The sequence below is a fragment of the Tenrec ecaudatus genome, chromosome 9, assembly GCF_050624435.1.
Source record: "Tenrec ecaudatus isolate mTenEca1 chromosome 9, mTenEca1.hap1, whole genome shotgun sequence".
NCBI lineage: Eukaryota > Metazoa > Chordata > Mammalia > Afrosoricida > Tenrecidae > Tenrec > Tenrec ecaudatus.
The window spans coordinates 93,084,173-93,109,487 of NC_134538.1; the positions used below are offsets into that span (position 1 = coordinate 93,084,173).

At 37.9% G+C, this 25,315-nt stretch overlaps 1 protein-coding gene across 1 annotated transcript in view; it reads left to right on the forward strand.

Annotated features, from left to right (window-relative positions):
- Positions 1–25,315, forward strand: part of AGMO (alkylglycerol monooxygenase) — a 385,138-nt gene that overhangs the window by 359,658 nt on the left and 165 nt on the right. The window lies entirely within an intron of this gene.

Here is a 25,315-nt window from a genome sequence, read left to right on the forward strand (position 1 = left end):
AACATTTCTATAAGAAATAATAATTGTTAATATATGGACATTAAACTGGACTTTGTACTTTACAATTAGTCATAAAATTTAACATTTTAAAAATGAAGTTAATTATACCTTAATATAACTTGGTAATATATATTATAAAGAATTATGTCTGGATAAATGCAGTGCATTATTATTGAATCACTAATATACATGAGACACCATATCCAGTACTTTAGCAACAAAGATATTTCACTTGATAATTTTCCTTCGCTCTGCTACAATATTCTCAGAGATACAATTCTATACAGTGATTATGAGTACAGCAAAGGAACGTAGAGTGTTGTCTTCCATTGTACCCTTAAATCCACCCCCGTGTGAAACAGTCCATTTCAATGCACAGGGACCCAGTGTAGTAGCATTGCCAAGACGGTCCATCTTGACAGGAGCAAATAGCCACCCGCCTCTTTCTCCAGAAGGATGCCTGGTATTGAGCTTCTGAACTTGCCAATGCTTACCAAATAGGCAGGCCCCTTGGACTCATACTCACTGAAAGAGGCCCTAGCACACAGAACCAACTCACTGGCACCTACCACCTGCAGAATGGTTGAGTAGAAACATACAATACACAACAGCAATTATACCTGACATCAGCTAGTAAATCCAGTAAAATAAAAAAGCTAGCAAATTCTAGGGTTTTAGAGTAATAGAAGTCTTATGGGGGAGGGAGGGGAGGGGAAGAAGAATGGAGATCATCAAATAGTCTATAAAAGAGGAAATCTTGAAGCCTGCCTTGAAAGACAGGTGGGATTAAAGCAGTGGTTCTTACCCTGTGGGCTGCGACCCCTTTGGGGGTCAAACAGCCCTTTCACAGGGGTTGCCCAATTCATAATAGTAGCAAAATGACCATTATGAAGTAACAACTTCATAACGTATGTACGTAATACAATAATGTAATGGTTGGGGGGTCTCCACTGCCTGAGGATCTGTATGAAAGGGTGGCAACATAGGAAGGCTGAGACCCCCTGGAGTAAAGAGATCGGGTTGGAGGAGGAAAGAGTCAGTGGGAGCGAGCCTGAAGAAAGCTGTTGAGCAAGAAAGGTCTGGGATTCGTTCAGGAAACACACAATAAGCTGTCTGGTTTGTCTGGCAACGTTAGAGGATTATCAAGCAAGCATAAAAAATATTTTATTATGTGCATACTCCTTGGAGAACTCCTTCACTCTCCTGGTTTAATCCTCTGCAATCCTTTAGATGTAACTTTGTCTCTCTCCCCAATGCTGATACAATTCTCGTTCTGGCCATTGTCATCATCAGCTTACTGAGACATCCACCTAACAGGTCTGTCCTCTAATAAATCCAGTCTACACACAGACAGGCACACGGCACTTGTAAGCACGTTACACCTTGCTAACACATCCTCCTTTGCCCACTTGTCTGATCTCTCTCTACTCTCTTATGCTTTGCTTATGCTTCTGTGGATAAGAAAACTCTGCAAGTCTACTAGTTTTCTCACGAATGGCTTGGGGTTTTTTCTCCACTCATTGTTGCTGCCGCCTTCAAATTCTATCCTGAAGCTAGCCTGAATTTCTGTGTTTCCTTGAATCTCACTTTTTTTTTCCTCTAAGGTTTTACTCCTTTCCCCAAAATATACAGGAAAACCATTTTTTAAAGAATAAATTTATCTTATGTCTTTGCCAGATTTAAGAAAAAGTCAATATTTTATTGAGGTTTTCTTTAAAGTTATATTTACTTAAACATTTGAGGACAATTCTGTCATCTATATTCTCTTCTTTTCCGTTGTTCAATCACATGCAAAAATTAGCGTGTCTCATTTTCTTGTCCTTTTATGATATAGTCCTTAACAATACATGGTGGGCTTACTGCATTTTAATTTTAATACCTCACTGTTCTATTAGGTTTTTATATGCCTGATTTAGTCCATTTACCCCCTCCCTAATTAACAGGGTTTCTTTTTCTTTTTGGTTAAATATATAAACACTTATTTCCAGACTTTTTATCTTGATAAAGTCAATTATATCTTTTCTGAGAAATTCTGGGTGTTCAAACTGATTCCTAGCCTCAAATTTGGTGGTTCACACCCCTTAGAGATGCTTCAGAGGACAGGCATAGCAAGCCAGGGGCTTCCCATAAAAAGTCTCAGTCTGAAAGCCCCAGAGAATAGCCCTACTTTGCCCAACACCTTCCCTTTCTACAGCTTTAGATGCATCCCACACTTCTCATGAGCAACAATATCTTTTGTTCTTATGTTGACCTCTAACTTATTTAGCACTGTGTTGTTTGTAGTCAAATATTCTTATTCTTTGTTTCAGTATTTTTGTCATTGATTTTTGATATTGTTTCCTTTTGATTAGAGACAGTGGTTTGGATAATAATATTACTTTTTGTATAAAATTAGTATCTTTTATTTCCTAATCCATAGATCTATTTCAAATAAATTTTTCTTATGTGCTTGTACATAATTAGTATTTTCTAATTTTTCAGTGTAGAAGCTGATATCTTCAAGACCCATATGTAATTGCTGAACATGCTATTTTCTATCTTCTTATTCACATTTAATGTTTGATTTAAGCATTTCTGAGAGAGATGTATGTTAAAATCTACCATTCTGTAATTTTTTCTGTTTCTTCTTTGAATTCTTTCTTTGCTTTATATATTTTGAACTTGAGTTTAGGGGCACATTCCGATTCCTGGTGAATTGTTCCTTTAAAAATATTATTTAACATGAAGGGTTAATTCTCTTTATCCTTAAGTTTTGGGGTTTTTTTTCCTTAAAACCTTTTTAGGTTTCTTATCACTATTGCTATTCTTTCTTCTTACTTGGTTCAGTATCTGTGTGTATATTTCTACAGTGGAACCGGTGAGAGGAGCAGGCACTAGATAGGACTGCCTTGTTTATCCAGGTCTCAAATTTTTACCTCTCCATTAACTGTAAATAATACAGCTTTCTTCCTCTGGCAGGCTTCTGCATGACCATGTCCAAGCTTTCATAGAGTTCATTGTATACATTCTACAAGACTTTAACTCAGGTGTCATCTTGCAGGTATGTTTGTGTGTGTGTGTGTGTGTGTGTGTGTGTTGTAGAAGTATGATGTTCTCTGCTTCCCTGAAGATTTTCAGCCCCAGGAATAAACAGGGTCAATTCTGTCCTCTATCATCGTGATGAGTCTGGCAGGAGGTTTTGATTCATCTTGCTTTTTTTTGTTCCCCCTTCTTTCTTCTGTGAATGAGATGAATCAAGAATTCTCATTTGTTTGAGCATATTCTTCTTTTCTATTTTGGAAACTATAAGGGGGGATTTCAAAAAGCTCATGAAAAATATCTATTATCTTTAATTCCATTTATATACAAACTGTGTAAAGTCCTCTGTGTATTTCAGTTATTTTAGTGATTTGTCATAAGTTTTGAATATCCTTAAGCAGTCCTTAAATCGAACACATCAAATGTTATTGTCTTATTAGTTATCTTCAAGTCATGTTGTATGAATTACATGTCAATATTCACTTGCTTCCCAAAGTGGTTAAACCTTTGTTGTTGTTGCTGTTGGTTTTCTCCATTGACCCTTCTTTTTTCTTTGTTGTTTTTTTCCACCTCTCTCTCTATGTCCTGAATTATACATCTTTCTATGGTTTTATAGCACTAGTGTGTGAATAGTATTTTTTTATTTTTGTTCATCTGAAAATATTTTCATTTACTCTCAATTAAATGCCAGATACTTATGATGGGCATTTAGAGTTTCAAAAATGCTTCACTATTATTTGTTAATAATACTAGCAAACTAGCATACGTATTTTTCTTTTTTAAAGCAATATATAATTGTATCTGCTTTCCATGGAGAGTTATCCTAATGTCGTTGGAGTTTTTGTTGTTCTGGGTTTTTTTTTGAGGATAATTAATTTATTGACCTTCTCTCTCCTCTCTGCTCTATTCTTTTGCTTTTCTAATTCTCTTACAATGCATTACAGTCTTGCAGTGGGGAAACGTGTCTTTATGTTTCATCATTTATAAAATCAATTTGTACTGCTTCTAATGCTGCCTTTCCAACATTTTCTTACTTTTGTTTTATATTTTTTGCCCTGAACTTCAATTAGTTTTTTCAGCTGTGTCCTAATCTCCCGGTCTCTAAGTATCTTTCTCATCGTCTTCTCTCTTTAACTCTTTCTTCCTGTTGCTCAAGCTATTAATTGTATTATCTATTGTCTGTCATCATTTGAGGGGATAGGAGGCTGTCTGTTGCAGTAAAGATTGACAGCTTCAAAAGCCCAAGACAGAGTTCCTCTGAGTGGAATCCACTCACTTGAAGTGGGCTTAGTGGTGGGACTGGAGATAAGCAAGTATTTAAAGAGCCCGCTGCTTCTAAAGTTCCAACAACTCTATTTGGGGGACATTTAAATTTTTGGCTTATATTTGAATGTATTTTAACCTATTCTTAGTCCTCTACTTGTTCTTTATTGTTCAGATTATTTTTATTTCTTTTAAAATTTAAATATTCTTTAAATATTTTTTTGAAAAAGCTTTCCTATCCTCATGCTGTAAAACCATTATCTGTTGACTCTCGGACACAGGACTTTTTTTGTTTGTTTGATTCTTAACTCCCGTGTGTGTGTGTGTGTGTGTGTGTGCACATGCATGTGCATGCATGCACACACGTTTTAAATTGGGACTAAGGGCATGTTCAGTTCAACTGTTGTAACCCAGAGGATGTCATGGAAGCAGCTCTGCAGAACTTAGCCATTTAGGGGGAGATTGCCCGAAGAGTCACATCTGTTAAATGATCGACTCAAGTTACGTGAATCACATCCATTTCTAGAATAAACCTGGATTTTCCGTTTCTCACAACCTCTCTACCCCACGACGATCCCATGTTCGCTGTTGGACCAAGCAACCTCTTCCTTGCTACTTCTCTGCACTGGTGATTGTTGTTCCTCATATCCTTTCATGAGCCAGGTATTATTTTAAGGAGTCTCGTGTCTCGCTGACCCATTTCTCATAGATGCATGACCACATCTCATGAGTCCGTTTACCGTTTAGCCCTGGTGATGTGGTGCTTACGCATTGGGCTGCAGTTTAAAACTACCAGCCTGCTCCCGGGGAGAAAGATGATATTTCCATTTGTTACTCTCGTACAGTGACTGTCTCAGGAGTTCGTAGGCGGAGTTCTACCCTGTTCCATCGGGTCTCAACGAGTCTGATTTAATACCGTGGCAGCCAGTTGGCTGGGTTTAGCATTAAAACGTCAGCTGCAGCTTAACCTTATCCCTTCATGTTCTTTCCTCCCAGCATCTAGTTTACCTTTTTCTTACTTTTGAGATAAGCTATGTGTCGATAAACTATAGTTAGATTTTCAGAAGGGCGCACTTATCCAGAGTTTCAATGTACTTGTAGAAGAAGGATCTATGGCTGTTTAGTGTATTACATTACATAAAGCCCCAGCCACTTGGATAATACATATTGTATTACATACCGGTCACTTTGGGTCTAGCACAGTTTTAGAAATCTAATTCATGATTGATCGATATGTATTTATCTACTGACCCTACTGCTTCCAACACTGTTGTACAATGAACAAAGTTTTTGTGTGCTTTATATTTCATATAAAAAGTGATCCAAAATTAAAATATTCCATCACATCTCGTGTATTTTCGAATCTAGTATGCAATTGGACCAAACAATTTCTTTTGTCATAGAGATGGTTACCATTATTCTTTAATATTACTAATAATATTACTTTTTATATGCTATGAATCCGGCTAAAAATGTTGCTTCATTTTCTTTCCCATGAATTCCTATGAATTAATTAATAGAGTAGGAAAATCAAGATTCCTGGAAGGTAATTTTGCTCACAATAATGATCCTTTCTGCTTACGCTAAAAGAAGGGAGAGGTGCAATCTGTAAAATGCAATCAGTGGGCAAAGTATAGTTGTATAATTTCCATTTACAATTTCTCAAGGCAAACAGGCGGTCAGCAGAGGTGGGGTTCGGTCACACAGTCATGATTCTTTTTCTGATTGCACTTGGCTTGACTGCCCGCTGGAAGCGTCAGCATAGCTCCTGCTAGACTGTTTTCCAGCTCTGAATGCACTGGAGTCTGATTATATTATGTGTTGACCCTGATTTATGTTGAAAACCCAGAAACATATTTTCCAGAAGAAGTGCTTTGTGTTTGTGTGAGCCTTTGAGGCCCGGCCCCATTGGAGAGCAGACTGGCTCACCTCAGTGCACTGTTCATTTATTCAGATGGCTTGACTCTGGAGAAGGAATCTGGAAATCCAATGGTATTTCAGTGAAATAAATATTGTGCAGTAGATATGGGTTGCTTAAAATGTAGCACCATGATGTAATACGTCAATGCTCAATTATACGTTTGCATGCACCTTAAAAAATCAGTCTCAGGAGAGAAGACTGATTGTCATAATACCGTGTTTCAATCAAACCCACACCCGAGGCACTCTGTGCTCCAGATTCCTGACGGCCTCAAGTTAATGCGTTCCATGTTGTGGGGTTAATTTGCATAGAATCCTGGAGCTCCTGCTGCACTGTTTCAAATCCTGGTAGCTTTGATATTCTCCACCGTGCTGCGCACAGATATTACAGGCTAGCTTTCATGGAGACGAGGGACGATGATCAGCGGGGATTCGTTTCATACAGTGATCTCTAACCATGGACCAGAGCATTCCCCAGACGCGTTCATGGCGGAACCTCATTTTGCAGCCCCTATAAAACACATCTGTCCCATTGTGTGGGTTTTGAAAGCTAAATGTACTAATATCGAGCCGGCGGACCCGACAACCAAACTCATGTGGGAGAATTCCAGCCCACAACCCAAGCTGGGTTGAATCTCCAGCTCTTTAGGAGCTGGTTACATATTTCACAACAACAAAGCATGGCGGGGGGTGGGGCATGTTTAAAAGAAAAGAAAGTAATACTGCTAAATATGTGTGCTCTTCTGATAAGAACATAGAGAAATTCAGTCAGTCCTAATGCAATTTAGTCAATGTTTATTCACAGTGGAAGTGTCAGGCGTCACTAGAGATCACCTCATTCCACATTCCCATAGTTCCTCCATGGGACTCTTGCTGTCCACGAGGGAGGACTACCTGCTGTAAATGTCCTTAGCTGGCTGCTTTGTTACATAAGATCATCACTACATAAAGGAAAAGACGGCATTCAAATCCGAAACTAGCTCAGGCCACATAAGATGAATAGATGTGTGTGAACGCGTGGATATGTGTGCATGACAATCTTGACGTTCCCATTTGGCGTTCCGGAGTTTATTTTGGATTGACTCGTGTGGATGTTTGAAAGGAAACTGTTGTCGTCACAAGCCTTCCGCGGCTCCCTGCTGTCAAAGAGGCAACTAGTAGTAATGAACACAAAATGCTCCGAACGGTTCAGCCATGATTTTAGAATGGCGTTTTCATGTTAGAGAGGCCAAAAGAAATCGTTTCTTGCATAAAAGGCAGAGTGGAGCAGCATCCTCTGAGCATTTTGTAGTTACCCTCAGAATTGTGAAACTTTTCCTAACTCCAAGATGCACCCAGCTACCGTGTTGGAACCCACAAACGTTGACTCTTCCACTGAACGGCACTTGAGGAATAGACGGTCAGTCATACAAATAAAAAGGACCAAGTGTGCAGATGTATACTCACTTATAGTTCATCATATATTTAATTTATTATATACACTCATATATCCTATATTTCAAATATTATAGAGTGAAGTATATATTTCTTTCTTTCTATTTTCTTCCTTTGGATAAGTTTTGACATTTATCTAAAGACAAGACTAGTTAGAATTACCAGACAGCGGACACAGTATTTCCTTTGGTCGCTTTCTTCTGTCTCCACAATGGTGCTTACGTTGGAGGAAGTGGAAGAATTGCCACAAAGGATTCGTACACACCGAACCAGAGGATTATACTATAGGGATTGTTGGGGTAACTTAACTCTGAATGCTTTTGTCATAAGTGCTAATTTCAGAAGCCAACCAAGGCAGCTCGAGGTGCCTTGCTTATTAGTGAGAATGATTAACACATTTCTCCAAAATCCATAAAATATACCTTTTGACATAATTATAAACACATTTTCAGCTATAAAGACTCTTTTTCCAAACTGAAGTATAATTTTCCCTTATTCAATACTGAATATGTATATACGGGGTGGCAGTTTGTTCCAGATTGTCTACAATATAGTAATTTTTTTTAAAGATCCTAGTCTGTCTCTGTTTCTCTCTGAAAGAGACAAATAAACAACCATAAGATAGACAAATTAGAAACTAACAAATTAGAAGATTTCATTTTATAACTCCAGCTAGACAATACAAATACTTCAACAGCTGAAGTACATTTCTTAAATCATAGTCAAATAAACAACTATTTTTCTCCTCTGAAATTTGTATTGTCCGTACATTTCATCCTCATTTACCAATTACCGTCATAGCTGTGCGGCATATGTTTTTACTTTATATATGCTATCCGACATTTTGGGGTTTTTGTTAAGAATCACTGCTACTGCTGGGTTAAATGCCACTTTTCCAGAAATGCTTGCTGCCATATTTTTTAAATGATGAGGATATGCTCTGTTAATGTTGTAAATATTGTAAAATTTCAGCCAGTAAAGGCCTAGAAATGCAATTTCTGTCAAGTACGATATGGGTCTTGATATCTAGGAGCAGATGATCTGGGATCATTCCCATCCATCCTGGCTTGTCTGTAAGCAAAGTTCACATGTGAGTTGACTGGTATTTTGTAAAGCTGGGGTTTGTTTGTATGCTATTTTTTCTGACAGTTCCCAATTTTTTCAGTTGCCTTATTATGCTAATAATTAGAAGACTATGACATGTCTGCTTTTTTTTAAACTAAAACTTGAATTATTTCTGGAATCTCCTGTGGGAACATTGTACCATTATACTGTCAGCCAATGCTGCCTATTAATTTTTCAGATAATATTACCCATTTTTGTCCAGCCCATCCTGACTCATAACGACCCTATAGGTCAGAGTAAAATTGTACCATAGGGTTTTCCAGGCTGCAATATTCCCAGCACCAGACTGCCACCTCTTTCTGTTGGAGAGCAGCTCCGGGGTTGACAGGGTGACCTTCAGTTCATAGCTGATTGTTTCTCCACTGCACCACCAGGAGCCCTTCAGCTCAGATTAGAACTGATAAGAAGGGGAACCAATCTTTAAGAAAAAACTAACACTAGCCCCTTCTGGTATCTTTGACTTATTTTACTTGAATATCTTAACTGAGACATGTGCTCATTTAACATATTTAATAGGTTGCTAGTATAGTGTTCCTTTTCTAGAGTACCATTCTTTGGGGGGGGAGCTTCTGTTAAAAAATATGTGATTGTTGAGATAGGCTTCTATCAAATGTAATTTATAATTTTCATATAAGTGGACATCGTGATCTATGTTTAAAGAGAAAATATTTTATGTGACTTTATAAATGAATAATATCCATTTAAAAGAAAAATAAAAACACTAGCATCCTGAGAAGTCAAATGATTTAGCCAATCTGTAAGTGTCAAGACTAGAGTCTCGAGGTTAAGACTCTACAACAGTGTTTTTATTTCAGGATGTCAGTATCAAACTTAGGAACTTTGGAACCTTCTACTCCAAACTGTGCTCTCTAAAAGGAAAGGGTGGGAATATTCATTAAGAAGGAGTTAGTAAATATATTTCTATTTATAGAAATTACTTTAAAATGCTTTGGACAGATATTATTTAGTTGCTTCATTTTATATATGTAATATAAATATACATATATATAATGAAACAAACCAGTATAGAATATGTGTTATATAATACACATATATACAACAAAGTATAGAATTTTATTAATTCATATATCAATCATTATATATACGTATATGTACATATATATAATATTATATGTGTACAATGTGTATTTAATATATGGATGTATGAACATATGTATATTTCCCCCTCTAGTCAAAAATATGTAGATTTAAGTTTTGTGAATTCAAGACTCACCTTGTTCCACAGGGAGCTCTCATCGCCCAGTGAATTGACTGGCACACATAAAAATTATCTTGGATTAAAGACAACCTAACGAGAACTGGCTTACTCTTTTAGGTTTTGTAACCATCCTTCCCTATTTGATGGGTTTTTAAATAAGTGGGATGATACTTTCCTTGTGAATCCTACAACAAAAATAAAGTATGCGCTTATTGACTGAATGGGGCATTGAAAGTACACCTGCTTCACAGGAAGTAGAAAGGCCATGCTCTCACTAGGGAGCTTTAATACATTTAAGTTTTCCACATTAAATCTGAACTGACAATTTTTCTCCTTTTAGAAGCGTTTTGATTGTCTAACGAGGTGCTAGAAATACAGAAAGATTTTGAAGAGTAGTTTCTAATTGGCTTTCCCTCCCCCCACCCCCCATTTCTTATCCATCATCGACCTCTAGTTTGGCCCCTTCATTGAAGAGCTAGAACTGACTCGCTGGCAGTGACTCTGAGGTTTTGCAGTTTTATTGCCACACCTTTGGTCCAAGGATGTTTCATTTCATTTGCTTATTTTCACACAGAATTACCTTCACTGAGTTCTGTTTAATGTATTCCTTTTTGATTTATCAAATACTATTTCAAAAAGTACTAGCATCGAGGAATTATCTCTATTAATTCTTTTTACATAGACTCAGATATGAAAAAGAATACTAATATGAGGTGAACAAACAGAGGTGCTTAATAACAGGGAGGATCACTAGAGATTACTATTGGTTTCATATACATGGGTCATCAATAAGCTAAAATTAAAAATAAGTTTGGAAAACAGAAATATATTTCAAAAGACCAATATTTTAAAATGCATTAAACATGTTGAAGTCAATGTTTACTGAGTGAGGTACATCATGGAAATCCCCCCAAATGATCAGTCTATAACTCATAGTTACTAGCTAAACTCTAACGTACTTCTCAAGAGTGGTACTTTTCCAACAATGATCTACATCTATAGTTCTTAAAACATCAGTTTACCCAGTGGCCTTTAGCGAGACAGAACCGACTATTCTACAACCTCACATGGTCCAAATGATTCATGTCTCCTTGTCTGTCACTCTCTTCATTTTTAATTTATTGTATCCTTTTAGCATTAATAATAATATATTTTACTGATCTACACTGTACTTTATAATACTTTACAATTAAAAAACCTAAAGCTATGACCTTCATTCTACAGATGGAAAACTAAGAATCTAAGTTAATTACAAACAATATGCTATGTAACATTCTCAGTTTATACACTACAGGTATTCTTAATCTCTGTACTTGATTCATATGTTTGAATATTTATCAGGCACAGTGTCCAAACTTTTTCCCTACACCAACTTAAATAATGTTTCATCTCCTGCTGCCTATCATAGCATTTCTTTTCTAAAAAGATCCAATGCCAAAGTCAGATCAAACCATATATGCTTGGTGCAAAGAATATGACAAAAACAATAAGTATACTTAAGATACCTAGAATAGCCAAGGAAAATCATTGATGTAAAAGTAAGTGAAAACTCAACTAGAAAATTAAATTTAATTTTGTTCTTTGTTTATTTTTTATTCTTCACCGGTACCATAATTTGTTTGTTTTTTAAAATCATTTTATTAAGGGCTCATACAACTCTTATCACAATCCATGCATACATCGATTGTGTAAACACATTTGTACATTCATTGCCCTCATCATTCTCAAAACATTTGCTCTCCACCAAATTTTGTTTTTTAATTAATGAGGATATCACTTGTTATACAAGAAATGGAACAGATGTCTCAAAATCTACATAGTTAAAAGCTCCAATCCAGCACTTGCAATTTTTAAGGAGAGCTTTGCTTTAGTGTATCAAATATTAAATATATTGGTAAATAAGTGAATAAACTTGCCTTTATGACTTCTTAGAAATAACAAATTATTTAAACTTTTCAAGTGTCAAATTTAAAACATAACAACGTTTTTAAAAGTCAGAAAAGTCTATCTTCATTGAAGTGTGGATCCATGTCTTTTGTGGGCGTGTAGACTACCCTAATACGCAGCCAGCCAACCTTGTGTGGTGCTCACTGGTGTACGAGGAAGCTTCAGAAAGTTAGAGAGAAAATTGGAATGTTTCCGTGAACTTTTTAAAAGCCTCTCATATTAATCTGAAAATGTTGCAAATGTTAAGAATCTAAAATAGCATTTTGCAATATATGTGAAAAATGGAAAATGTAATGCAAATGTAAATACAATATATGACACATTTTTGCTGTTGTCTTTTGTTAGGGGCATGAGTAAAAGAGAAATTAAATGAATTCATTACACATTTTGACTTTGCCCATTTCAGAAGAGCAATATATATTCTTGTCTTTGAAATGTGGATATTTTGTGTCTTTCCAATACTTTCTGTATAATCTCCACTCTTTCACTAGAGGTCACGATATCATGTTTCCTTAAATACACTTTGCTTTCATAATGGAAACCTTTGCTATTATTATTCCAATCACCACCATGATTAGCATTAGCATTATTTGGAGATGCGGGGTGCTGTACAGTGCATAGTCTTTTTAAAAATATATTTAGCTTGAAAGCTAGAAAATGTGCTGCTTGAATGTTTGTAGTGTTTATGTAATCAGTACCTGTGTTGCCAAGGCTTATTGAAAGCAGCTGGGTGCCTGCCGCCTGCCTCCCCTCTGTTGGAACAACTGCCAGAACAGGTAGTCAAAAATGGAAAGTAAGGGAAAATTCAGGCATCTGGAGTGTCTCTCAGGAAAGCAGCTGTGGCTTCCTTAGGAAGCAGTCATTGTTTCCCATCAGCCAAGACTCTGAATACCCTCGGGTCCAGTTCTGGCAGAACTGGCCTCGGAGGATGCAGTTTATGACTTAGGACTTACGCTAGAAGCCATTTGGGCAGCTCCATCGCTGGCAGAACACCGAGAAATCCCCCAAGCTGCAGGCCATATGTGGGTTGCTGGGCTTCTCTTAGTCTGCGCTCAGAAGCTCCCCTTTGTTGGGCTCCCATCATTCCTCTGACACAACAAAAACAATATCCAGGGATCTTTTCCACACACACCTTTCCAAGCTACACGGTCTTATTTTGAAAACCAATCATCGTTATTGTTCTGCACTCAGATTTCTCCTAAAAACAAAGGGATATTTTAAAGGGACTTTATCTTCCATGAATTATAGACAAGATCAAATTATTTTCTGATGTTACACCCATAATCCTGAATTTGCTCTCTTAAATGGCATTCTGTATTAGTAACCACACATTCTTCCAGATTGTTTGTATATATCAAATAGTTAGAATTGATATTCACATGAAACGGATTGGCTTCTGATATTTGGCTTACACTGAAAATTAGTAAAATTATTTGGTAGGGGCTGCCATTTATGTGCTGCGAAATGGCAATTTGAAAGGAGATTCAGGTTGAATGATTTTGTTGATGATTTTTGTAGAAGCTCTAATTTTAGAATGTAAATGCTTTAAATTTCAGTTCAATGGGAAAGGTGTAGTACTTAAAGTTTTTATATTAAATGTCTTTCTGTTAAGACATAAGGCCTTCAACCATTTAGTCAAAAATTTTCAGGGTAAAAAAATACAGGCTATAAGACGAACAACTTTGTGCTGATGTTAGGTGTACTCAAGAAAATTCCATGGAATTATATTTCTAGTTGTAGCTAGGATATATTTGCAGAAATGTGAAGGTAATATGAACGAAAAAGTGTAGCTCAGAGTTATCATTCCACTCTCGTTTCCTTCGCCATTTTATGAGAGCTGAAGCAAGCCATCGTTTAAAGTCTCTCACCCCCATCTTTCTTTATCTCCTTTCCGTGTCTTTAAAGTGTGGTAAATGTGAGGTTAAATGGTACGAGAAGAGGAAGATTATCGGTGAAAAAAAAGATTATTTCCATAAAATAAACTTTTCCTAATTCGTTTCCCCCAATGGACTTGTTTACATTCTGTCTAACATCTTATTCCACATGTGATAACTAATCCTTTATTAATTTGATGTTACCGCTACTCTTTTTCCCTGACCCAATACTGCTCTTACTCTCCCCTAGATGAAGAAAAATAAAATCCTCACTGTTCTATAGAATTATGCACATTAATGATTACAAATTTAGAAAGTCTGTTATGAAAATACACATTCTAGATATCCAATAGAGGTGAATCACATCATATCAACTTGGGCTATTCCTTCAAATTTCCCTCTGTGTTAATTGGGTAAGTTTAGCATTTCTCTCTGCCAGTCTTTCTGACGAATTTCAAACTAAATGTCTGAACAATTGAATAAGTTGAGAGGAATGAATCCTAGAAATTGAGAGTATAGACATCATATCTTTTAGAAATTTAGAAAGGAATCGAATCATTAATCAAAGAGAATGTTAAAACCAATGCTATTGGATAGAAAGAGCCATAAAATAAAATTTTGCAAGATTTAAATTTTTAAAGACATATATCTCAAAAGACACTTTGTTCATAACTCTGAATTTAAAGATGAAAAATCCACAGATGTTTTATGAAATGTACCATCTCTTTTCACTTTATGCTACTTATGGCTTACACAATTCCCACCAGATGGCTTTGTGTGCACAGTAGCTAATTCATGCCAACTGTCCTCAAGAATGTTCTCTAAAGGGTAGGTAGGCTTGGAAAACATGAAGGAACCCTGGCAACCTAATGGGTTACTCAATGACCTGCTAACCACACGGCTAGCCGTTCAACACCCCCCACGTACCTCCCCCCCCCTCAGTCACTGCTCCGGCAGAAAATAAGACTGCTTCTTCTGTAAAGACTGCATCTCAGTAATGCTAACGGTCAGTTCTACTCTGTCCTCCAGGGTCACTCTGAGTAGGAGTCAACTCAGTGGCAGTGGCCCTGGGGAGACTGAGTGGTTCCTAAACTTACTGCTATGTCCGATTTTTAAATGCTAGTGTGATCGCTCCAACATGGTCTTCACCAACAATGTCATATTTTTTAAAGTATACCTGAAAAGGATATTGACTTCCTTGAGTCAGCTAAAGATTTAGAAAAGAATAAATCATTACACACAGTAGCAGGTAATAAAGTCTGAGAACTGAAGAAATGGCTGCAATGCAAGAAGATGCATTTTCTTTATAAATTAAATTAGTACTTTTAATACTGTAAATTATAGAATTGTATCTCTCCAAAATATATATTATAAACCCTAACCTCGTACTTCTTATCATCAAGGTTGGGTATGGATTGTATTTGCTATGTTAATACCAGGTGCATCTCCAGCCAATCCTTTCTGAGGTGTATAAGAGATTAAACAAGTGATCAGAGAAAGATAGAGGGAAGAGAGGTATCAAGCCACATGAAGACTGCCCAGGAGCAGAAACTCTGAGAAACAAGTACCTTCTTCCAGAGTCAACAGAAAGGGAAAGCTTTCCCTTAAAGAAAAATATAGCCTTTTGAGGCCAAGGGGATGATGTGGTAGCCATTCAGATGGTGTAGGAGACACGGGCCGTCTACAGTCCAGGGAATAGAGTTGGCATGCCAGAGGGCCTTAACGGAGGATCCAGGGCTAAGAGGCCTGTACACAGAATCCAGAGGGCATGGCCAATGCATGGATAGTCCAGCATAAGATCATTGCCCAGATGGTTTCAAAAAACAGATTATTTCCAACCCTTGAAGCAAATATCATTTGTTCTGCTGGAATTTGAACTTGCATGGTATCTGTTACGCCTTCTTTTTCTCTATTTTCTCCCATTTGTAATGAAAATGTCTATCTATCTTGTGCCTGTTCTATTTTGTACTTTGAAAACAGATCATTCATCTACATTCCAGATCCACCACACTCATAGATGAAAATAAAGTTTATCCCAGGCTGGAATAGATCTAAAGTCTTACTCATATTTTATTTAGATTATTCAGAGGATATGTATTTTTTTAGCTTAGAGGTGATTTAAGCTTGGGGCTGATATGATGAAGTCAATGTGTTTTGCATGTTATAGGGCAGGGAATAGGGGGGCACAAAGAGTGAACTATGATGGGTTGAATTATGCCCCCCCCCAAACTAAGTGATGTAAATTCTAACGTAATGGCTCTAAGTAAATATATTTAGAAATGACTGAGCCTTTCTCTTTGCAGATGTAAAAGAGATTATATGAGAGAGCAGAGAAGAGGTGGGGTAAAATAGATGCCAAGGCCCATGGATAGGTTTAAAACCCCAGGACACATGAACTGAGGAGACCAGGCTCTTTCCCCAGAGCGTAGAGCAATAGAAAGCCCTCCACTAGAGCCAGTACTGTGAACTTCCGGCATGCTACCCTGTGGGAAGTGAATCTCTGTTTGTAAAAGTGTCCACTTAGGGTATTTCTGTTGCTTCCGCACCTGCTAGCTAACAGAGGCATTACTACTTTAAGGAGCTTCTGTGCCATTCTGTACTAAAATATTTTATTTGGTTTCAGTTTTCACAGTTTAACTTAAAAGATTTTAGATTTTTAATGATTAGATTTTTATTTCTTTAAAGAAAATCTTGAGTATGGTACGTTTCATTTTTTTCTTAAAAACCCAGTAGCAGAAGATATTTAATGAGTGAATGCCTTAGACTAATTCTTTAGAGAAGCAAAAGCAGTAAACCTTAAATTAGTTTTAATTTTTTTAATATGAGAACATACAAGTAGAATGAGAGACATTTATCTTAAGCAGATCGGTGTAGAGGCTGCTGGTTAAGTCTCGAGTTTATGGGCTAGACATTAGGCTGGACATCTCCTGCTTAACATAGCTACAGGAGTTAACAGGCCAATAGCAGTGGGTTAGAGATCAGGTTGCTGGCTCACAGCATATGCAGACTGGCAAATTCAAAATTGAAGATCAGCATGGCAAGAAATAGAGTTGATAGGATTATGGGGCAGAGGACAGATTCAGAGTGAGCAAAAGGCTTTACCATACTATCCATATAAATTGGATGCAGGACACCCACCACCCCCACAAAACACCCATTTGTAATTAATTCGCTGCTCATAGCAGATCTCTTATGAGGTGATTACATTATATCAGATCCCATCATAGAGGTGATTATATTGTATTAGATCATTACACAATGGCCAAACCTCTGAGAGTTATGGCTAAACACATTGATATGAACCTAAACTATCACCCTAAGCAAAATGTTGATTCTTTTCAGAAGCATCTTTGTCAAATAGACATTGACATGGCATTTCTTTTTATAACACTTTTTAGATAAGAACTTTGATCCACATTTCAAACTAATGTAAAGTAATAGTGCCATTATTTGAAGTCTAAGTAGTAATCAGTAATTGAAAGACCTCATAATATAACTGGAATCATAACCTCTCTTAAATAAGGATGCAAAATGAATTTAAGACTTCCAACCAATTGCTTTAACTTCTGGAAGTGACATTTATTAAGATTTAATTTTTGTTTTTGCTTAAATATGACTACTAATATTTTGCTGATACTTAGAAGATACTGAGAATCCCTGGTGCTTCAGTGGGTTAAGCGCTGGACAGTTGACAGAAACGCTGGTGGTTCAAACCTGTGAGAGGCTCCATGGGAGGAAGAATAGGCAGCTTGCTTCCGTCATCATTTACAAGGTTCGTAAGCTTATGAAGCAGTCATTCAAACATAACAAGAGAGACTGAATTAGTTGACTTAAGGAAAGGTGTCCTTCAGGGTCAGAGTCTTCCATAGTACATATTCACTCTGTGCTCTCAGGGAATAAGTCAAGATGTTGGGCTGCATGAGGAGGAATGGGGCATCATAACTAGAGAGAAGCCTTCCAGCAACTTTCAATATGCAGATGACACAATCTTGCTTTCCAAGAGTCAAGAAGACTTGAAACACTTACTGATTATATCCAATATTACATGCTATTGTATAGATTGCACCTCAATGTAAAGAAAACAAAAATACTCATATGACACGTTCTCACAAATTTCTCTCTTATTCAAGACGTTTGAGCTTCCCATTTTGAATGCGGTCTTTCAAAGCACAGATATAGCTTGAGTGAGCCTCCTAATAAAATGAGTTCTCATTTGCATTTTAGTGTGGATTAGTATCTCCGAGTAGCCGCCTTCTGGTTGGGGAGGTTTGGAGGGAATGGGGAAAGCACGTGAAGAGCGTCTGTAGAGCCCACTGAAGACATCACAATAGAGTTCTCTAGCAGGTCCAGGCACGCCTGAACACGAGGGCTGGTAATGAGGTGTCAGTGCCAGGGGGCTTGACGCCAAGAATGAACTTCCTCTGGTTGTATTTTGAATCCAGCTGTAAAAAGTCAGAGGCCTGCATAGACCTATGATAAAATAAGTATGCATTGAGTTTGCATGTATCCGGAAAAATCATTTCTGTAGATCAGAAAATACTATTACAAGAACTATGGTTCTCATTTATTCTTCCACTAGCTTAAGTAGGACTTATCCTATCATTTAAAAAGTACTTGATTGAAAATGTGTTTATAAACTTTATTTAAAAGAGATATATTTAATCTAATCAACTGTGGCAAAATAAAAATCACAAAAGCTTAACATGTCAATACAAAGTTTGTCAAGAGAAAATTCAAAATCAAATGATTATAGTGAGTTCATATTAAATAAACTTCTAGTCTAATATATGTATACATAATTAACTCCATATATTATTTTACAAAAACCCACATATTCTAAAGTATAAGATTACATCGACTTTTCTTTCATAAATATCTTCTAATATATTCTAGTGACTATTTCATAATATCTCAGATATATTTATTGTATTAAATTCATTTGACCTTTGACATTAAGAATTTTATTAATTTTAAAAGGCCAATCCATGTTTAAAGAATTGATGGTGAGAACGTTTAAGAAATCTAGGGATCACTAACACACTAGCAAAATTATCATCAAGTAAATACAAGTGATTACTATAAAAATGAAATGGATTAAGTTCATATTGACTTAACTGATTGCTGTCGAGTTTGTTTCAACCCATAGCAACCCTACAAAAACCAGAATAAAACCCTACCTGAAGGAAACCTTGATCCTGCAGCAGCTTCCCAATCACTTTGGCTCTGGGTCAGCCATCTCACTGAGGATTTCTAGGGTGCCCTTCTTCAGGCGGTCACTAAGTCTCACTGTCCTCACTTCTAAGGAGCATTCTGGTTGTACTTTTCCCAAGTCACTGATTTGTTCGGCTGGCAGTCCATATGATATTCAGCATTCTTTGCCAATAACGTAATTTGAATGCATCACTCTCTTCAGCACTCCCTGTTCATCTTCCATCTTTGACACGCGTACAAAGCGGTTAAAAAGCTCATGGCATTGGTCAAGCACACCTTAGTCCGCCATGTGTGACATCTCTGCTCTTTAGTGTTTTAAAGAGATGTTTGGCAGAAGAGTTGTCTAATGCAGTGTCATTTGATTTTCTGACTGCAGCTTCCATGGGAATTGATTGTGGATCCAAATAAAATAAAATTCTTGGCATTTTCAATAACTTCTTTATTTCTCATGGTGTTTCTTATTGGCCTAGTTGTGAGGATTTTTGTTTTCTTTAGTTGAACTGCTTCCATACAGGAAGTTATAGTATTTGATCTTCTTTAGCAAGTACTTCAAGTCCTCTTTGCTTTCATCAATTAAGATTGGTGTCACCTGCATATTTACATTTGTTAATGAGTTTTCCCCCAAACCTGATGTCTCATTCTTCACCATACAGCCCAGCTTAGGTATTTCCTCAACATACAAGTTGGATAAATGTGGTGAAAAGATGTAATCCCAATCCAAGCTTTTCCCATTCCCTAATGGATTGATATCTTTCAAGCAATTGTTCTGTTCATAAAATTCCTCATGGTCTGCATGGAGATTCTGCATGAGCACAATTAAGTGTTTTGGAGGGACCATTTTTTTTACAACATAATTTTTTATGATCCCCACAGTTGAATGTCTTAGCTTACTCCAGAACACAAAGCCATGCTGTCAGCTTTCCTTCTCTGTGGAAGGATAACAGTCAGGGCCTTGGGGGGGAAAAAAAAACAGCAACAAAATGAGGAGAAAAAGTAAAAGTAAAACTACAAGCAGTGTATGTTTTGGTAGGAAATTGAAAACATTTAGGTAGCTGGAGAAGGGAAATTTTATGCAATTTAAAGATAGCAACCCACAGGTAACAGGGCTTAAATTATAATTTAGAATGTAGAAAACTTTAGGTGTGCCATTTTTCATTAAAAAATATGTTACTCTGTAATTATAGCAATTTTCACTGGGGTGTTTTTCGGTCAAAATATCTGCATAATTCTGGGACTCAGATAAAACTGAACCATTGGGAGACCTGTGGTGAAGTGAAATTGCTTAATATGGTTCTTCCATTAATATTTTTTGGAACCTCCACCCAATGAAGGGATGTAAACATGTTCATAAGCTGTGGTTGTTCTTGCTCGGTACCACCCAGTCTGTTCAACCCAGAGCAACCGCATGTCTTACAGAGCCAAACACTACCTGGTTCTGTGCCATCCCCAAACTTGTTCTTAGGTGTGAGTCCATTGACACAGCCACTGTGTCAAACCATCTTTTTCACTGTCACACTGCTTTACTAGGTATGATGTCCTTCTCCAGGGAGTGGTGTCTCCTGACAACAAGTCCAAAGTACATGTTTGTGAGAAACAAAGTCTCACCACCCTTGTTGCTAAGGATCATTCTACCTTACTGCTTTCAAGACAGATGTATTTGTTCTTTTGGCAGTCCATGATTCTTTCAATATTCTCCACCAGAACCATAATTAAAATGCATTGATTCTTCTTTGGTCTTCCATATGCAATGTACAAATTTCACATGCATATAAGGCTATTGAAAATACCATGGTTTCGGTCAGGCCCGTCTTAGATCTCAGAGTACTCACAGTAACATCCTTGGTTTTCAACACTTTAAAGATATCTTGTGCAGCAGATTTACCCAATGAAATGCATCTTTTGATATCTTGGCTACTGCTTCTATGAGCTTTGATGTGCATCCATGCAAGATTAAATCCTTGCCACTTCAATCATATCTCCATTTCCCATGATGTTAATTACTGGCCCAGTTATGAGGATATTGGTGTTCTTTAATTTTACATTGTAATTAATACTGAAGAGCCCCATCCTTGATCATCATCAGCAAGTGCTTCAAGTCCTCCTTACTTACTGCAAGCAAGATTTTGTCATCTATTTATTCAGGGTTGTTAATAAGCCTTCTTCCAATCCTGCTGCTGCTCTCTTCCTTATATATTCCAACTTCTCAGATTATTTGTTCAGCATATAGATTGAATAAATATGGTGAGGGGATGTAACCCTGATGCATACCTTTCCAGTATGAATAAGCTCTAAGACACTCTGACTCTGGGATTTATTATTTTCCCATTTGGTAAACAGAAGATTTAACCATCTCATTAGAAGAAAGAGAAAAGTCCATGACCACCAGAGGAGAAGAACCACTCATGAGTAGAACATGCATGAGATCCTTGCCTTAAGTGGCAGAGGCAGGAAAGCAATGGGGCACCAAAGCTATAGCACCTATTCTGAGACCAGACCACAGAGAGACGCACCAGTGCTGAGACCATGAGGCAGAGCAGCAGTGCAACAATGAAACAGGGAGGCTGAGCAGCATGCTTCTTAGCCCATGAAACAAGGCAGAGGTCAAGGGGCCATGCAACTTACAGGCCAAAGACCATTAAAGACATACCTTCCAGTTTGAAGGAGAAAAGGTTCTGTGGGCAAAACACTATTACCTTAATATTTTGCAACCTGCCAACTTTGCTCATAGGTTTCATGACCAAGAGTATTGTCCTTGAGTTCTATGGAGCCATTGCAATGAGTTATCGAAGAGCAGGGAAGTAGAATGCCATGGGAGGAAGGGCTGCCGTCAGAGTGGAGTGTCAGGCAGGTGGACCTCTGCCTTATCGCTGTTGGCCTCTGGCTGGTGTGGAGTTGGATTCTCCTTCTCCTTTGTGTTGCCAGAGGAGGGAAGAGGTGCCCCCATGCCATTTCCTCAGGCCATAAAGAGAAGAAGAGAAATGTAAAGGAATAGACAACATGTCACAGAGAGTTTTATAGATTTATTTGAAATTATTGCCCCCATCTCCCCTCAGGGACATCATCTTGGTAGACACAGATAGCAATTTCAAATAAAGCAATAAAAACTTACATTGCCAAACAGTGGTCCCCATAGTGATGCAGCCAATTCACTGATCAATCAAAACTAGAAGTTGGTGTTTTGAACCCATCTAGAGCAGCGCTTCTCAACCTGTGGGTCTCAACCCCTGTGAAGGTCGCAGGACCCTTTTACAAGCGCTGCCCGCTTCATAACAGTAGCAAAATAAGAGTTACAAAGTAAGCAACGAAAATAATTTTATGGTTGGGGGTGTCACCACCATCTGAGGAACTGTCTGAAAGTGTCGCAGCCTTAGGAAGGTTGAGAACCACTGACCTCGCGGGACCTCAGATAAAGGCACACAGATCTGCGTTGTCAAGGCCACAGAGGTGGAAACTGCCCAGGAGGGTCGTGCTGCTCGGCAGCATATGGGGGTGACATGAGTCGGAATAGACTAGATTGCAACTGTTTTCCTGGGTTTGCTTTTTGATTGCAAATGGGCTTCGGATTTTAGTACTTGCATAATTGAAGGTATCTGTTCATTTTTCAGATCATATAATTTCTTTACCCTGATACTATTGACTTCTCATCTCTACTCCACTTCAGAAGCTGTCTTCTTTGAACTTTTAATGTCAACATTAACCCATCTTCATCGACAAATACAAGTTACTGCACAGGCTCTCACGAGCACTGCCAAACGTTGGCACTATTTTACTGGGCACCTTCGGGAGAAATCCATGAAGTCATTTTGCTTGAATTACAGTCAAAACAAACAAAATCAAAACCAGCCTTTAAATATATCATGTTTGATCTCTGAGGAAACTCCCACATGGTATTATTCTTGACTTCTGCTTCAATATGATTGCTGATTCCATTTTTAATTTTTTTTCATGGGACGTGTGCTAAGGCTCAAAGAAATTCATGAATTTGAAGAAACTATTGCACTGGCTAATATGAAGAAAAATGGTTGTCTTGAAAGGCACAGAGGTTCATACGAAACTGAACAATCCTCTCATAAAATGTAAACATCAATGTTGGGGAGGAGTTTTTCCCACTGTGTTTCATTTTCTTTCCTCCACCCACCCTCCTATCCAGGCTTCCTAGCAAAATCACCTCAGTTCAGGGTCTTTCTGTGAATTAATGGCTGGTCTCAGTTAATTCCTTGACTTCACCTCAGTTCATCACTCCAGGGTGCTCCCATGTCTGTCTTATTACTTAAATAGGCTTCCTTTGTCTAATTTTTATGGATCTTCCAGGAATAGTGGTAGTCTTCCTGGAGAGAGGCAACTGGCCATATTTTGTTAGTTTGTAAAGGAAGTTTGCACAATAGCAAGAAATACGGAGAAACGCTTGCCCAGCTAGCCCAATAAATCCGGCTGTTTGAGCATCACATACTTTCATCACAAGTCTGCTTTACAGTCTAAAACCCAAAGGCATTTGGTCTCAAGAAGGCTATAGCCGGCAGTCAGAGCCCTAATTCCATCTTGAGTTTTAACACAAGTCCAGAATGCCATCTTGAGTACTTTACACAGATCTGGCCACTGAACTACCTAGGCGACTAGGGAAAATTCCAGGAAAGCAGGGAGAGGCTATGACCACAATCAGTCGCCCTGATACATCCAGGGACCTGGCAGATAGATTCATTAGCACTCATGCAAAGGCCTGGGGACCCGGGCCTGTTCTTATCCTCTTCAGGACAAAGATAGGGAGGTAAAGAGTGATCGTTCCATCACTTTCTCTGCTGGGTCAATGGAGGGGTTCTTGAGTGTTGTGTTTGGAAAGTTACATCAAGTTTCTGATAGCAGTCAGTTCTATTTAGCATTTATGGAACCAATGAAGGAGTTTTGGGGATGTAATGAGTTACATTTAGGACTGAATTAGTTTGTTGTGCCAACCTGGCCAATAAACACAAGTGGTGCTAATTGAAAGGTGGAGAGATAATGGCTCAGTGAGCCTCACCTTTCTCAGGTCTCTTTCTTTGTGATGGTTGGAGCAGGGTGCAGCTGCCTTAGCAGTTGCCTGCTCCAGCTTGCAAGACCGACTTCCTGCAAGACATCCCCAAGGAGAAGCCACATGGACCTACGCTGATGGAATAGCCATGTGGAGACCCCTGCCAGCGCCGAATTGCTTACACACTCACTGACTCGACATTCCTCCTGCTCGGCATCATTGCGTGTGTTTTGTGAGATGGAGGAGGACTTTGTGGATTGATGCCGGACATATGGGTTAATGTTGAACTTGTGGGCTTGGGCAGCACTGGGCTGGGATGTTTTCTTGATGCGCACTTAACCTTTATATAAAATTCTCTCTCATACATGAGTTTCTGAGGATTTGTTTCTCTAAAGTACCCAGACTGTCAAGTCTAAGATCAGCAGTTTGAACCCACCAGGTGCTTATTAGGAGGAAGCTTCCCTAAATATATACCACCTTAGAAATTCAAGAGGCAGCTGTTCTCTGCCCTATAGGGTGGCTATAAGTTGGAAAGGCTTGGATCACAGTGAGTTGGGTTTTTGAGGATTTGTGGCAGGAATGCAGCATTTACTGATTTGTAACTTTTATATATACTGTTGATTTTTTAATGTTCTTGGGTCTCCAGCAGACATTTTTGTTTTGTTTTGCTAATTGTTGGTGATTTGGTTTTGTGCAAACCCTACTCAATGAAGTCTAGGGAGTAAACTCAATGAACTTTGGGGGATGTTTATTATGGCTTATTTATTTCTTCAACTTTAAGATTAAAAAATAGGTGTCTTTGTGTGTGTGTGTGTGTGTGTGTGTGTGTGTGTGTGTGTGTGTGTAAATGCAATAAGGAAACACCAGACTTTGGGCCTCTACTTAAATATCTCAGTATAAAAACAGTTTTTTTTCTAATAATATAGTTATGTATGATACTCACCGACATGATCACTGAAGACAAAAATGGGTGCATAAGCAAATGTGAAGAAAGCTGATGGTGCCTGGTTGTTAAAAGAAATAGCATCTGGGGTCTTAAAGACTTACAGTTACACAGCAGCCAGCTTTCAGGAAGCAACACAGCCCACATGGAAGAAGCATACTAGCCTGTGTGATGATGGGTTGTCAAAGGGACTAGATATCGTAAGTTCAGAAACAAGCAATCAGAGTGATGTGAAGAAGTGGAGACCCAAACCCACCTGTATGGTAATTGGACTGTTCCTTACAGAAGGGGCTGTATGAGAGGGACTGGTTTACATCAGTGAATAATTGTTCCAGCCTAAACTAGTTGTGTTCATT